We start from the raw sequence: 17,607 nt of genomic DNA, 5'->3' as shown, positions 1-17,607 counted from the left end.
ATTTTTTCTGCTAATGATAAACACTCTGAATATATGGCCACCTGGTATACCTGGATAGAGTTTAAACATTCAGATGACTTCAAATATGCATGTTCTTCATCTGTTTAGCTCTACATTTCCCTCACCTTCCCCCCTTCCCCCCCTACCTATCGCGTTCTCTCTTTTCCTACTTTCTCTCGCTTTCCATTTATGTCTCCCTTCTCTTTTGGGAGTGTACTTGATGATATGTTTACCTTTGTTTTCAAAATTAATGCATAGAGGGTTACATATACCTTGATATCAGGTGGTTGTTCATTTTGTACAATTGTCATTTACAGGTCACACTTTTATCGCATTTGTATGTGCAACCATGTGATACCCTTGTTTACTCGCATTGAATAAAGACTATATATAAAAAAAAAAACTATCACCAACTTCAAATCTAATACTACTGGAAACAGTTTAAAAATTAAGGACACACTTACCTGTGATTCAGTGGGTGTAATATACCTACTATAATGCCCGTGTGGCTATCAATATGTAGGTAGAATCATTAGAAAACTGTCAACGAGGATTGCCGAACATCTGAGAAATATAAAGCATCAGATCACCACTCATAGTGTACCAGTAATATTATTATTATTATCATTTATTTGTTAGGCGCCACAAGGTTTCTGCAGCGCCGTACATAATACAAACAGGAGACCATACAGGGTGACATAGTACAGAGCAAAAAACACAAAGTACCAATACTTCAGAACTCCAGGCAGACATATGAGCGAAGATGGAGCAGAAGAACACGTATGGAGACAGGAGGGGAGAGGGGCCCTACTCGTACAAGCTCACATCCTAAGGGAGGGTGGACAAACAGGCACAAGAGGGAGACATTAAAGTAAGGGAGAGAAAGGCGGGGCTGGTGGAGAGAGGGGAGATCGAGAGAAGGAGGTTAGCGAAGGAGCAACAAGGTAAGGGTTAAGTGGATGGTTGGTAGGCTTTGAGGAACAGGTGAGTTTTAAGTGCCCATTTGAAGGAGCACAGACTGGGTGAGAGATGGATGGAGCGGGGGAGGTCGTTCCAGTGGAGGGGAGCAGCATGGGAGAAGTCTTGGATTCTGGAGTGGGAAGAGGTGATCAGAGTGGAGGAGAGGCGACGGTCATTGGCCGAGCACAGGGAGCGGGCAGTAGACTGGGAGAGCATTGTAAGTGGTGGTGACGAGTTTGAAAACGATCCTGTAGGGGAAGGAGAGCCAGTGTAAGGCAAGGCAGAGAGGGGAGGCGGAGGAGGAGCGGCATGAGAGAAAGATGAGTCGGGCAGCCGCATTGAGAACAGAACGAAGGGGGGCGAGGTGGGAGAGGGGGAGGCCAGTAAGGAGAAGGTTGTAGTAGTCGAGGCGGGAGATGATGAGAGCGTGGATGATGGTTTTGGTGGCATCTTGTGAGAGGAAGGGCTGGATGCGGGCGATGTTACGCAGCTGGAAGCGGCAGGTTTGGGCTAGAGATTGGATGTGGGGGACAAAGGAGAGAGAGGAGTCAAGGGTGACACCCAGGCAACGGAGCTGGGTGACAGAGGAGATGGTTGTATTATTAACCACGATAGAGAGGTTGTGGTGAGAGGAGAGACTGGGGGGAGGGAAGACAATTAGTTCAGTTTTTGAGATATTAATTTTGAGAAAGCGCAAGGACATCCAGATGGCAGAGAGGCAGTCAGATACACGGGAGAGGAGAGTGGGAGAGAGATCAGGAGAAGATACGTAGAGCTGAATGTCGTCAGCATAGAGGTGATACTGAAGACCGTAGGAGATGAGAGATGAGAGCATGTTTGAATGAGAAGGGTACAACACCTGAGGCGAGTGATAGGTTGAATAGGTGTGCAAGGTAGGAGCAGGCAGTGGGAGAGAGAGAGAGCGAAGGAGGTTAGAGGGGATGGGATCAAGCGGACAGGTGGAGGGTGGAGAGGAAAGAATAAGGGAGCGAACTTCATCGCCAAATGTGGGGTGGAAGGAGCACCAGAGTTGCGTGTTGGATGGGGGAGGAGCAATAAGGGCAGGGGGAGAGGGGCTGGAAGAAGAGATGTTAAGTCTGATGGCCTCAATTTTGGAAGAGAAAAAAGTGGCGAAGTCAGCGGCGGAGAAGGAAAGTGGGACAAGAGGAGGGGGGGAGAAAGGAGGGAGTTGAGGTTTGCGAAGAGGCGGCGGGGATAAGAGGACTGAGATGAAATGAGGGATTTAAAGAAGGTTTGTTTAGCAAGGGAGAGGGCAGAGCAGAAAGAGGAGAGGATGAATTTGAAGTGAAGGAAGTCAGTGAGGGAGCGAGATTTCCTCCAGAGGCGTTCGGCAGTGCGGGAGCACTTTTGGAGGAAGCGAGTGAGTTTGGAGTGCCAAGGTTGAGGAATAAGGTGGCGGTGGCGGATAGGAGAGGCGGGGGCGACAGCATCCAGGGCAGTAGTGAGTGAATGGTTGTAGAGAGAGGACGCTTGGTCTGGGCAGGCCAGGGAAGGAAGGGGAGAGAGGAGAGAATCAAGAGAAGAGGAGAAAGAAGTAAGGTCAATCGCTTCAAGGTTGCGTCTGGTGAGGGTGACTTTCGACGGGGGGGGGGAGCAGGGGAGGAGGACAGAGTAAAGGAGAGGAGATGGTGGTCCAAGAGTGGGAAGGGAGAGTTTTAAGAAATCAGAGAGATTGCAGAGGTGAGAGAAGACTAGGTCGAGGGAGTGGCCAAGAGAGTGGGTGGGGGAGGAGGTCCATTGGGTGAGGCCGAGGTGGAGAGGGTGAGAAGTTTGATGGTGGCAGGGTCAGAGCAGTTATCAATTGGGATGTTGAAGTCACCGAGTATGATGGAAGGAAGGTCAGAGGAAAGGTAGTGGGGGAGCAAGGCAACGAAGTTATCCAGGAAAAGGAAGGTATGGCCAGGGGGACGATAGATGACGGAGACATGGAGGTGGATGGGAGAGAAGAGACGGATGGAGTGACCTTCAAAGGAGGAGAAAGAGAGGGAAGGTACGGTGGGAATGACCCGGTAAGTGCAGCAGGGGGATAGGAGGAGGCCCACTCCACCTCCTGGACGCTCGTCCGGTCAGGTGGAGTGGGTGAAGGAGAGGCCCCCATAGGAGAGGGCAGTGGGTGAGGTGGTGTCAGAAGGAGTGAGCCAGGTTTCAGTGATGGCAAGAAAGTTGAGAGAGTTAGAGATGAAGAGGTCATGGATGGCGGTCAGTTTGTTACGGATGGACCTAGAGTTCTAGAGGGCACATGAGAAGGGGAGGGAAGGATGAGGGGAGATGCGGATAAGATTGTCGGGGTTGATGGAGTGAGGGGGGGGGTGAGAGTTGGACCAGTGGGCGGAATTGGGGGAGAGGTTAATGGAGCACGGGGAAGAGATGGGACCATGAGAGAAGGACCGGTAAGGGTGACTCGGGGAGAGGATGGGAATGGGAAAGGAGCGGGGCGGCATAGTGAGAGATGTGGGGTAGGAGTGAGAGTGAAGAGGCAACGGAGGCAGGAGGAGAGTACTCGAGTAAAGTTAAATGAGGACTAATGGAGCAGGGAAAGATGGGAGGTGAGTTGCTCAGAACCAGACGGAGTGAAACAGAAGGGCGGTGGCAAAGCAATGTGTAACCAATGTAAACAATGTAAACAAAGTAGATGAAGAAGAGGAGTGGCAAAGCAGAACAATGTACAGTAAACAATAAAATAAAGGTGGAATAATTAAAATAAATAGACAAAATTAAGTTAAATAAATGGATTGGTGGTGGAGTGAAATAAAACACAAGAAAAAATGCGGAGTCCTCCGTACCAGGAGAGACGTAGGACACGGGACCAGGAGAGTTCCAGGTAATCACAGGAGCAGGAGTAGTTTGTGGGAACCAGCGAACAGGAGCAGGAATGGTCCAGGGAGCAGAAGAGGTCCAGGGGTCCAGCGATTAGGGGGATCAGAGATCGGATGGTCAAGGCAACGGACCAGAGTTCAGGTGGACTTGAAAAGTAAAGCAGGCGGTTCAAACGGTCCAGAACGGGTTCAGATGGACCCGGAGGCGGGTCAAGACCTTGGGTGAGGTCAGTAGGCCACAGTAAGGGCTGTAGGTGGGGGAGGGCAGAGACTAGGGGGGCGGGGGCACGTGGGGCAGCCTACGGGTCCAGGAGGCAGAGACTGGGGCACTGAGGCCAACAAAGATGGAGGCCGGTGTTGATGAGGCACGAAGATGTGGATGTCTCCAGGCACAGGGGCACATCCAGGGAGAGGCTGCAGGCGGGAAAAGGGTAAAAATGAGGAGTGAACCGCAGCAGGCCGGGGCTGGTGGGAGCAGTCCGGAGTTGCAGTCAGTGGTGAGGTGGCAGCATGTGGAGAAGGAGATAACAAGCTCACCAACAGCCGGAGCAGCGGGGGCGCCACAGGAATCGGAGGAGCAAAGTCCAGGACGTGGCAGCTGGAGGTCGTGTGAGACTGTTCTGGATGGGATCCGAGGGACTGGAGGAGAATAGCAGCGTCGGGACCAGAACGAGGAGGCCACAGGAACGGAGCAGCAGAAGACCAGCAAAAGACCACAGGATCGGCAGCCAGAGGACCTGTTACAGAGTGGTGGCAGGAGGATCCGAAGCCCAAGGACCAGTAACGGAGCAGCAGCAGCCGGAGACCACAGGCCAGGAGGAACAGCGACTAGAGGATTTGAAGGAGAGCCGTGGCACAGGTCGGTGACGTGAAGGCAGGAAGTAGCGTCGCGGAGGTCGGGAAGGCAGCGGGCGTCATCACCCGGTGAGTAGAGCAGAGATGGAGCGGAGGCTGGAAGCGGCGTCGTGGAGGCCGTGGGTCAGGAAGACTGCAGGCGTCATTCCCGGTGAGTATAGCTGAGACGGAGCAGGATTCAGTGGGTGCTAGAAGACGGCAGGCAGTGCAGGCAAGTGGGCAGCAGTAGGTAAGCCAGCGCCAGGAGTCAGGAGAGGCCGGAGAGTAAGGCCGAAGCCACGGCCGACAGTAGTGATGGCGGAAGGGGGATGCATCGAGGGAGTTAGGGTTCACCAGCGATCAGCATCCGGTAGAGGAATCAGGCATCTCCGAGCTGGAATGCAGGGCCCAGTACACTTTCTTACACATCACGAACATGATCCTTCCCATTTACAATTTCTAGGAATCTGCAAGGTTAACAAACATTGGAGGGGGGGGGTGACTATATTAAATGCATATCGCAGATTGAGACCCAAAGGATTTATAATCTGAAAACTTTATCCCCATATGGCCTAAATATTGACATTGATATAAACTGTTATATCTAAGCAACGCAGCTAGCTAGATCTGGGCTCTGAATACCAATGCAGCAGTATGAATTATCCATCACCCACTTTACCATTAGTTTGTCTATTTATTTATATTTGCAGCTTTTTTAATGCAGCTTGCCCTTTTTTCCCTCCCCTGCTCCTCTCGCCTACTCACATTCAGCCCACAACTAACAGCAAGCCTTTGGGGCTGGTTTGTCATTATTGCAGAAGGACCTCACGCTCCGGGTTCCCCTGCTATAGAGGCAACTAGCCTTGCTTAGTGCTGGTTATTGTAGAATCGGGGGGACCCTGCGTTCCCACCCCCAAATTTTGCGATTTCCAGACATCCATTTGAGAACTTTAGTTCACATTTGCCTTCTCTTCCCCCACCACCTCATCACTACCGAACTTTGTCCATTAGTCTGCTCCTCACATTACCATGATATTTGCAATGACTCATTATCTTAAATTGAAATACTTTTTAATGCAGCAATTCGTGTGGAAATTGATTTATTGATCTAATATAACTGCCATTCTAATGAATTGAGTACTAGAGGCTGGAGGTCAATCTGCACCAGTAACCGTATCATCATTTATTTATTTATATAGCGCCACTAATTACGCAGCGCTGTACAGAGAACTCATTCACATCAGTCCCTGCCCCATTGGAGCTTACAATCTAAATTCCTTAATATAGACACACGCTCACACACAGACACAGACAGACAGGGAGACAGACAAAGAGGGAGAGACTAGGGTCAATTTTGATAGCAGCCAATTAACCTACCAGTATGTTTTTGGTGTGTGGGAGGAAACCGGAGGACCCGGAGGAAATCCACACAAACACAGGGAGAACATACAAACTCCACACAGATAAGGCCATGGTTGGGAATTGAACTCATGACCCCAATGCTGGGAGGCAGAAGTGCTAACCACTACGCCACTGTGCTAAATGAGTCACAGTTATTTGAACATGCCCTTTTCTGTATTTACCTTATGCTGACCCACCCTTTTTCTCTTCTGTTCCGCCCCTCCAAATGTAAAGACTCATTCAAAATATTCAAAAATCTTAATACGGACGTATGCGTACTCTGTTTTATGCGCATGTGTAAACGGGTACATATTAACCTTACTAATTCCTTGAGAGTTTGTTAGCATGAGGGTCCAATGGTGAGTTAAATATACTATTAATGCTAATGACCATATAATATCTACCTTCATATATTACTCGCAAAGGGTAGGTTCTAGTTTAAACCCATTTCGATTTCTACTCAATTTACTCTTATACATACATGAAATAATTATAATTATATCAATAAAATTGTCCCACAATGTTATCTAAGATAATATGTATTCTTATTAACAATTTGTATTTTCAGTAACAGTCTTAATAACACAGTGTAGAAATCATAATATATTTTACATAAAATACAATGCATTGTCTACTTCAGCGGTTTTATCTATGTATAAATATGCCTTTCCTATCTATGTATGAATGTATGTATCTCAGATTTCAGTGTGTGTGTATCTTAATAGCATGAGAGTGTGTGCAAGATGTAGGATAGATTACATGGCATAACAAGATAGTGGACAAAGACAACATTACAAAATAAATGCTGAAGAACATGGCACATGGCTCTGTCGGTCATCTTTAAACAAGCATATTATCCAATACAGTCCGTATTAAATACTACAAACGGTATTTAGCAATATTAATACTAAAACTCCACAACCTTTGTAAATATCACCTTGCTGCCTTATTAACTATACTCAGCTCTATTTTAGTACAAAGTAACAAGGTAGGTCTATACACAAGCTCTAGTATAGGCACAATCAAACTCCTAAAGTATGTATTAATGTCAAACACCAAAACTGCAATACTTCTTCCAAATCAGTATATTTCCCATCTAAGAAACAATTGCCACTATCTTTACTCCAGGCTTTACAAGAACCATATAATCAAACACTTAACCAACACCACACATTCTACTAACTTCAATTACAAAGTACAATTACAATCTCCATACAATCTGCACACCAAAGACCATTCCATTCAAACTCCACATATACTGACCCAACTTCATCAACTTATGTTATCTTACCCAGGTACCATCCAAACCATTCATCCATATTGCATTTCACTGCAGTTCGTATATAATCCATAAATACTTGCTTGTCCATGGGGTCTTAGATGTATGTGTGTGTGTAATAAGAGGAAGATTCATGTGTGTTTCTGTATTTCACAGTTCACCCTCAAAGGTAGGCGGAATACCCTTACAGGATGTCTTACGTGATGTTAATTAAGCATTGACCTAAGCAGCTCGTATTTCTTAAGAGAGGGAGACGTGAACAGTATAGTCAGCTTTGCTGGCCCCCTGTAGAGCTGCGATACATTGCACCCAGGAGCGTGTCATTTCCACGCCGTTATGTGTATGTGCAGTCTGCTTCTGGAGATGCAGCGGCAATTACAAGGATGGCCAACTCATGCCGCAACAGGATGACATCATCGCAAGTAGGCACGTTCAGGAGTCATCACTCCTTCACAGCATGTGTAGTACCAATTTCATGTTTTATGCTAAAAAACTCAGATAAACATCCAAGTGTAAATAATCCCCTGTATGTATAAATAAAAATGTGTATACTGCATGTATGAGATCAGGTTAAAAGCCCAAATAAGACCATTTAGAAATTGACAAAAATAGGATATGTATTATTCATTGTCCAAGCATAAGTTAAGTATTGATATAAGCAATATAGCATTATGATACAGAAATAATGGCTAATGCAGTTTTTATGCTTAGAGTACTACTGTCATATATGTCCAAAGTTAGTACTGGTTATGTCTGTTCCTGAGATATAAGGAGGTGGAGCACTATTATAACTGAATAGACTATATACATAGTGGAAATTGAAAACATTCTTTGGAATCTCTATGGTAAATGAAGAAACATTGTACAAATCTCCTTAGATTGAAGAGTCTGAAAAGCGATGTATGATTCAATGCAGATTTGATTGGGATACTATCACGCATCTCACTGGTTTAGTTCCATTCTGATCCTTACGTACATTGGTTTCCCTTGGTTACTGCTATCTGATGTACAGCCTGGCTTTCCTTTTCTCCTATTCTCGGACGCCATTTTTGTGATCTAGCTCCTGCTCCTGTTGCTGTTCCTGTCTACCTGCATTTACTACATGTGTACCGACCTCGGCTTGCCCTCCACTACGCTTCTGCCTCAACCTTTGGACCGCTACGCCTCTCTGTGTACCGAACCCGGCTTGTTTGACCTTTCTTCCATCTTATCTCCTGTTAGCCAGCCTTCATCCCTGCCACTGGGCTCCTATCCAGTCTCCGGACCGTGACACAGAGCTATGCTTTTATACTGTGTCCACTTTTGAATTCCCCACCCTAGGTAGCGATCACGTGACCGGCTTTCGGGTCCGACGGAGCGGCGGGGGAACACGGAGAGGTAAGTATTCATAACAATTACTACCTCCTCATCACATTTGGGACTGTGCAATTGATATCCTTCCTGGTAAAATACCACCCAGGAGTCGTGTCTATCCCCTATTTGTTCCTGAAACACAAGCCATGTCAGATTATGTGAAAAATGTGTTAGCCAGCCTTCCTCCCTGCCACTGGGCTCCTATCCAGTCTCCGGACCGTGACAGAATAATCAGGACCCAAAAATGGATCCCGAGGGAGTAGCTGCGCTAAATACTCTGAAAAACCAAGTAAAGGAGTTGCAAGAGTTTGCCTGAATTTCTCAGAACAAGTTCAGAGAACTAGAAGTCCTTGTTGAAGCTCAGCAGAAACAAATAGCTCAATTGCAGAAAGAATTAAAAGATTATGACGCCACTGCTGCACAAGTTTCGCGTCCACCATTGCCTACAAGATTCTGTGGCGATCGTCGGTTATACAGAGGTTTCTTAAATCAGTGCAACATTTATTTTCACATGTTACCTACACAGTTCAAAGATGATAAGATGAAGATCTTTTTCATAATCAATCTCCTGATAGGGGAAGCCCTAGCCTGGGTCTCTCCTTACATTGAGCAAGACAGTGCTATTCTGCAAGATCTGGATTTGTTTACGTCCGCCATGGGGCAAGTCTTTGATGATCCTAACCGATGTGCTACCGCTGAAGCTAAACTCCATAGACTGCGACAAGGAAGACGAGTATACCGCTGAGTATACCGCTGAATTCCGATGCTTGGTTGCAGACACTACATGGAACGATTCTGCAAAAAAAAGTCAGTTCCGTCGCGGCCTTTCTGAGCAAGTAAAGGATGAACTGACCAGAGTAGACACCCCTGATGATCTGGACGATTTTATCCAGCTGTGCATTCGTATTGATCAAAGGCTAAGTGAGAGGAAAAATGAAAGATTTAGAGCCTTCGGTATGAGCAGTAATTTGCATCAGTTTAATAGACCTACAGTGTTCAAAGCTGCACCATCAGACAATCCAAGCATCTCTCCCGAACCAATGCAAATTGATGCAATTAGGAAACCACTCAGTTTTAATGAGAAACAGAGACGTCGGGAGGAGAATCTTTGTTTATATTGTGGTGAGCAAGGACACTGTGCCTTTACTTGCCCAAATAAGATTCACCAGACCATCGCTATGACTGACTTAAAGCAAATGGACTCCAAAGAATCTAGTCAATCCAGTTCCATCTCGCAATCCCTTAACCCCTTGGCTCATGAAAACGGAGATCCTCTGCCTCAACAATCACATTTTGTTATCCCAATAACACTTTCATCCGGGTCTCTTTTAATTTGCAGTTTGGCTATGCTTGACTCGGGTGCTGGTGGCAATTTCATGGATATCACCTTTGCACAGGAAAACTGCATTGAATCAAAGAGTACACAAGCTCCTGTAAATTTGGAGACTGTAGATGGATCCCCTTTGTCTTCTGGGCCAGTAACTCACGAAACAATCCAGCTACAAATGACTATTGAACCAGGGCATCAGGAGGCTATAAGCTTTCATTTGATTGCTTCACCTAAATTTCCCATAATACTGGGAATCCCCTGGCTGTCTACCCATAATCCTTCTGTCAACTGGGATACTCGCACTTTATCCTTTCCTTCTGAGCACTGCAAACTAAACTGCCCATCTAGAACTGTGGTATCTGTAGACCAGCAGGTCACCGAACTTCCTTCTAAAGATTTGAAATTGCCTCCGCAATACAGTGAATTTTCAGATGTCTGCGATAAAAAGAATGCAGATATATTACCTCCACATCGCCCTTATGACTGTCCTATTGAGCTGCTACCAGGATCATCCATACCTTTTGGACGACTTTATTCTCTATCCGAACCGGAGTTAAAATTCCTTTGGGAATTTCTGGATGAAAACTTAAACAAAGGCTTCATTCGCCATTCTACTTCACCTGCTGGTGCCGCCTTATTCTTTGTTGAAAAGAAAGATTCTACCTTACGCCCCTGTATCGATTATTGGGAACTTAATAAGATTACAGTTAAGAATCGTTATCCACTCCACTTAATTCCTGAATTGTTGGAGAGGCTACAGAAGGCAAAGATCTTTACAAAGCTTGATTTGCGTGGGGCATACAATCTTGCTCGTATTCGACCCGGGGATGAGTGGAAAACCACCTTCCGGACAAGATATCGACATTTTGAGTCTTTGGTCATGCCTTTTGGCCTATGTAATGCCCCTGCAACTTTTCAGCATTTCATCAATGATGTCTTAAGAGACTTATTAGATCAATTTGTTGTTGCCTATCTGGACGACATTCTTATATTCTCTGATAATCTGGAGGAACATCGCAAACATGTCTGTACTGTATTCGAAAGACTTCGGAGGAACCAATTGTATATCAAATTGGAAAAGTGTGAATTTGAACAAGCCAAGATTCAATTCTTAGGATACATAATTTCCCCTGATGGTCTGAGCATGGATCCCAGTAAGATCGATGCAGTCATTAACTGGCCTGTACCTAAGAACGAAAAACAAGTACAACGGTTTATTGGTTTTGCCAATTTTTACCGAAAATTCATAAGAAACTTTTCTGGAATCGTTTCTCCTATTATGCAACTTACAAAGAAGGGCGTTCCTTTTGAATGGTCACCTGAAGCTCAAGAAGCCTTTACCCAACTTAAGACTCTTTTCACATCAGCACCAATCCTGATACATCCAAATCCTGAATTACCCTTTATTGTCGAAGTTGATGCCTCTGATTCTGCAGTGGGAGCAATTCTTTCTCAACGTGCCGGCGAGAAGATGTTGTTGCATCCTTGTTCTTATTTTTCTCGCCAGATGACATCCGCTGAGAAAAACTATGATATTGGGAACAAGGAATTACTGGTCATTAAGTGTGCTTTCTCAGAATGGAGACACCTTCTTGAGGGTTCTATCCACCCTGTGACAGTCCTTACTGATCACAGAAATCTTGAATTTTTACGCACCGCTAAACAATTGTCTCCTAGACAAGCCAGATGGACTTTATTCTTCTCTCGCTTAAACTTCATAATTTCTTACCGACCCGGATCCAGAAATGGCAAAGCTGATGCACTCTCAAGAATGTTCTCCGATCCGCATCTAGAAAAGGATTCTGGAAAGACTATCCTACCTAAGCACAACTTCTTAGGGGCAACTGTTCCTACGGATTTACTCTCTCTTTTGAAGAAAGGTTATGACACTGATCCTTTCCTCAGAAGTCCTACTTCAGATGTTCATTTAACTTTGATTAATGGCTACTGGACTCAGCTTCATCGCCTTTATGTACCAGAGTCAGTACGAATTGAAGTACTGAAATTAGTTCATGATTCCAAACCCGCTGGACATTTAGGAGTATACAGGACTCAAGAATTGTTGACACGTTCCTTCTGGTGGCCAAAGTGTAAAAGCGATGTTAAAAAATATGTTTTATCGTGTCTGACATGCGCCCGAAACAAGACTCCTCGCTCCTCACCACTAGGTTTGCTACAACCTCTTCCAATTCCATCTCGTCCCTGGAGCTCTATCTCGGTAGATTTCATAGTTGATCTACCTCCTTCGAAAGGGATGACAACAATTCTGGTGGTAGTGGACCGTCTAACTAAGATGGCTCATTTTATTCTAATTCAGGAAATATTTAAGCTTCATGGCATCCCTGATGACATAGTCTCTGATCGTGGTGTTCAGTTCACTTCTAAGCTCTGGAAAAGTTTTTGCACTGCTTTGGGAATAAAAATTAATCTGTCCTCCGCTTTCCACCCACAGTCTAATGGACAGACTGAAAGGACTAATCAGACACTTGAACAATATTTGAGATGTTTTATTAGTTACCTTCAAGATGTTTGGATGAATTTTCTTCCCACTGCTGAATTTTCTTATAATAACTCTGAACACAGTTCAATTTCCCAGACACCTTTCTTTGCCAACTTTGGACTCCATCCAACGTTTATTCCAAATCTCCCGGTTTCCACACCAATTCCAACAGTAACTGATAGAATCAGAACATTACAAGAAGTTCAAAAAAGGCTTATTGAAAATTTGAGAGAAGCCCAGGAACATTACAGACAAGCTGCCAACAGACACCGTAGAGCTGCACCCAATTTTCATGTTGGAGACAAGGTCTGGCTATCCACTAAAAACCTTAAACAGCGGATACCCTCACCAAAACTGGGTCAAAAGTTTATTGGGCCATTCAAAATTCTATCCCAAATTGGTCAAGTTGCCTTCCGCTTAGATCTTCCTAACTCTATGAAAATACATCCGGTATTTCATACTTCCCTGCTCAAACCCTTTCGAGACAACCCCTTTCCTGGCCGGATTTCTGCCCCACCACCACCAGTCATGGAGGAAGGAGAAGAAGAATTTATTGTTGAAGAGATCCTGGACTCCAGAATGCACAGAAATAAATTACAATATTTGGTAAAATGGAGGGGATATGGTCCAGAAGAAAATTCATGGGAGCCTGCAGAAAATGTCCATGCCTCCAGATTGACCGCACTGTTTCACCAGAGACATCCTGGTAAGCCAGCTCCTGAGACGTCCAGAGGACGTACTGGAAGGAGGGGAGTACTGTCAGGATTCGAACCCAGGGCTTCTGCGTCCGTGGACTGCTGCTCTGCTGACTGAGCTATTCTGGCTGCTGGACAGTTCCTTGTCTTTATTCAGTGTTCTAGATCAGTTCCAGTGATCTCCTGATCTTCCAGCATGCCTTAGCTCCACCCCTTGACTTCCTATAAAAGCCTGGCCAGTTCCTGTCTCCAGTGCCTGATTATTGTGCTCTGTGCCTGTGATCTAGCTCCTGCTCCTGTTGCTGTTCCTGTCTACCTGCATTTACTACATGTGTACCGACCTCGACTTGCCCTCCACTACGCTTCTGCCTCAACCTTTGGACTGCTACGCCTCTCTGTGTACCGAACCCGGCTTGTTTGACCTTTCTTCCATCTTATCTCCTGTTAGCCAGCCTTCCTCCCTGCCACTGGGCTCCTATCCAATCTCCGGACCGTGACACAGAGCTATGCTTTTATACTGTGTCCACTTTTGAATTCCCCGCCCTAGGTAGCGATCACGTGACCGGCTTTCGGGTACGACGGAGCGGCGGGGGAACGCGGAGAGGTAAGTATTCGTAACAATTACTACCTCCTCATCACATTTGGGACTGTGCAATTGATATCCTTCCTGGTAAAATACCACCCTGGGGTCGTGTCTATCCCCTATTTGTTCCTGAAACACAAGCCATGTCAGATTATGTGAAAGAAAACCTCTCACAAGGCTTTATTCGACCATCTTCTTCTCTAGCGGGTGCAGGATTTTTTTGTGTGAGAAAAAAGATGGGACATTACGTCCCTGTATTAACTACAGAGGCCTCAATGCTATAACCTTAAAGAATCGGTATCCCATTCCAATGATCAACAAATTATTCGACCGAATTAAAGGAGCACAGATCTTTACCAAGCTGGACCTGAGGGGCGCTTATAATCTTATCAGAATTTCTGAGGGGGATGAGTGAAAAACGGCATTTAATACTTGAGACGGCCCCTACGAATATCTGGTTATGCCTTTCGGTCTCAGCAATGGGCCAGCAGTGTTCCAAAGATTTGTTAAATAAATTTTTAGAGACCTTCTGTATTCTTCTGTTGTCATTTATTTAGATGATATTTTAATTTTTTCGACTTAAAATCTCATCTGGCTCATGTGGCGAAGGTGCTGTCCAGGCTCAGAGCTATCCAGCTTTTCTGTAAGCTAGGGAAGTGTGTTTTCAAAACACCAGAAGCAACCTTCTTGGGATACATTGTATCAGGAGAAGGATTACGCATGGACCCTGAAAAAGTCTGAGCCATTATCAACTGGTCTATTCCCTTCGGCCTGAAAGCAATCCAACGTTTCTTGGGATTTGCCAACTACTACAGGCAATTTGTTCAGAACTATTCCTCGATTGTAGCTCCGATCGTTGCCCTCACTAAGAAAGGGACAGATACCAAGATATGGCCAACCTCGGCATTATTTGCTTTCCATACCCTCAAGGAGGCTTTTTCCACAGCTCCAGTGTTAAGACAACACAACACCTCTTTACCATTCTTTGTTGAAGTAGACCCCTCGGCGGTGGGAGTTGGTGCAGTATTATCCCAGAGATTCCCTCCAGAGAACCAACTCCACCCATGTGCTTTCTTCTCTCGTAAATTTGTACCGGCAGAGAAGAATTATGCAATTGGGGATAAGGAACTCTTAGCAATGAAGCTAGCTTTGTCTGAATGGAGATACTTGTTGGAAGGAGCGTTGTTCCCTGTCACTGTCTTCACCGATCACAAAAATGTACTTTATCTTCAGACAGCCCAAGATCTGAATCCCAGAGAGGCCCGTTGTTCTGTTCTTTTAATATTTTAGCTTACATGTTACATTTCGGCCAGGATCAAGAAATTAGAAGGCTGATGCCTTATCTAGAGCTTTCCCGTGTAAACCAGAACTGTCTGATATCACTAATCATCCCATCCTGGAACCAAACTTTTTGCAAGCCACATCAGTGCCTCATCCTCAAATGCCTCCTCCAGGGAAAGCTTTGTACCTTCAAACCAGCGTAAAAAGCTTCTACGCTGGTATCACTGCTCCTGGTTCTCGGGCCAAGCTGGCGCAGCCAAAATTTTTGAACTAGTCTACCGAAACTTTTGGTGGTCTACTCTAAGATCAGGGGGTAAATGTATGAACATGCGGGTTCTTCAACACCCGCGTGTTCAGCGTGTTCGGCGATTAAATTTTAAGTGGCGCTGCATTGTAAAGGGAAGTTTCCCTTTACAATGCATCGCCGCTTGAAATTTAATCGCCGAACACGCGGGTGTTGAAGAACCTGCATGTTCATACATTTACCCCCAGATGTCAAATAATTTGTGGCAGCCTGTCAAATCTGTGCGCAACATAAAACTCCTCATCAGTCTTGGGTTGGTCCCCTCGTTCCGCTTCCAATTCCTTCCAAACCTTGGACACACATCTCCATGGATTTTGTGACCGACTTTCCGCCATGTAAGAAATTCAATACCATCTGGGTGGTCGTAGATTGCTTTTCGAAAATGGCACACTTTATTATTCTGTGTAACGCTCCGGTCCCACAGATAGTACCTGTCTCGTTATCTGCAGTCCATTCATCTGGAAACTGCCATGTCCCAGCATCAGACATTCTCCAGTTCATTCATTCAGCTATATTCAGATCTGTGCAGGTGCAAGCCTATTGCACTTCAGGACCTCCTCCCTCTTTTTCATTGGCTAAGCACTTCTGGAGCACTATTTAAACCTCCTGGATTCACCTGTCTGATGCCTGTTCTTCAAGCTCACTTCCTGCAGCCTGTGGTTCTGGTTTCTGTTCTCCTTGTGGTTTGCCTGTGTCTGCTCTCAGTTCGTGGTCTGTGCTAAACCATTGCTGTTCCAGTACCTCTCTTACCATCTCCAGTGTACTTCATCATGACAGCTCCGGTTCTCTCATCGCTACCACTCAGAGCCGCTATTACACCTGTGACTCCTCAGCTGCTATCACGGGTTACCTATGCTACTCCAGCCTGCTCTCAGTCTCTGGCCGTGTTGAACTTTCGCTGCTCCAGTACCTCTATTACCATCTCCAGTGTACATCATCGTGACAGCTTCAGTTCTCTCATCACTACCATTCAGAGCCGCTACTACACCTGTGACTCATCAGCTGTTACCATGGGTTACCTACCTCCGTTACTCCAGTCTGCTCTCAGTCTCTGGCCATGTTGAACTATCGCTGCTCCAGTATCCCATTACCATCTCCAGTGTACTTCATCGTGACAGCTTCAGTTCTCTCATCGCTAACGCTCAGAGCCGCTACTCTCTCTGGGACTCATCAGCTGTTACTATGAGTTACTTCCACAACTCCAGTTTGCTCTCAGCCTGCAGCCGTGTTGAACTATCGCTGTTCCAGTACCTCTATTACCATCTCCAGTGTACTTCATTGTGACAGCTTCAGTTCTCACATCACTACCACTCAGAGCCGCTACTACGTCTGTAACTCATCAGTAGGGGAAGTGGTGAGCCCCGGAGGTGGATAGAAGAGAGGCTTGAAGAGGCAAAAGGTACAGATGAGGGAAAGAACATAGGCAGAGCCGTAACTTAGAATTCTAGCGCCTGGGGCGAGAAAGAGAAATGTCGCCCCCTATCCCACAATTTTAACCAAATTAACCTAAAATATTCCTAAATTGCGCCCCCCCTTCAGCGTTGCGCCCTGTCACACTGCCCTAGTTACGGCCCTGCATAGAAGGCTTAGAGAAAGCCAGGCATATTGCTTTCATTGTAGGAATACCAAGGGACCCACACTGCATGAAAGGTGGGGACTGTATTGTGGAGAAGACTAGTCACATATTCCATGGAGGCAGTGTGCCAGGTTCTATTTATAACAGCCTCTCTGGAGGATTGTAAAGCTTTCTTCCAGACACTATCTGAAGTTTAGCTGCATTATATATGTGGCGAATAAGTTTATCTGATGATTTGGAGATCCCTTTGATAGGCTGACACAGGAGCACAGATAACAGGTCCTTAGGCACATTAATTGAAGTAACCTGCTTAATCAGGAGCAAAACCTCATTCCAAAATTTAGCTACTAGAGGGCATTCCCAGCAAATGTGGAGGAAGGTTCCCACTGAACCACAGTTACGCCAACAAAGATCAGAGGTTTGGGGGTAAATAGAGTGCAATCTCACAGGAACCATGTACCATCTAGGACAGACCTTGTAGGTATTTTCTTGAATGGCTGTACTAATGGACGACCTTGATATCCTTTGTTGAATGAGCGATCACTCCTCCTTGTCCAGAGTTACGTCGAAGTCGTATAATTGGATGAACGAAAGTATATTGGTTAATATTGTTTTATCGTGCGATTGCACTCAGTATGCCATGCTACACGTGGCATAGCGCGATCACGCGGTAA

The 17,607-nt window shown here is 45.7% G+C and overlaps 1 pseudogene; it reads left to right on the top strand.

The window, feature by feature from the left end:
• The first annotated feature begins 7,694 nt into the window (after window positions 1–7,694).
• LOC142142531 (uncharacterized) lies at window positions 7,695–15,062 on the top strand (annotated as a pseudogene).
• Window positions 15,063–17,607: the final 2,545 nt, after the last annotated feature.

The sequence above is a fragment of the Mixophyes fleayi genome, chromosome 3 (assembly GCF_038048845.1).
Source record: "Mixophyes fleayi isolate aMixFle1 chromosome 3, aMixFle1.hap1, whole genome shotgun sequence".
Lineage (NCBI taxonomy): Eukaryota > Metazoa > Chordata > Amphibia > Anura > Limnodynastidae > Mixophyes > Mixophyes fleayi.
This window is presented reverse-complemented; position numbering and strand designations above follow the sequence as displayed.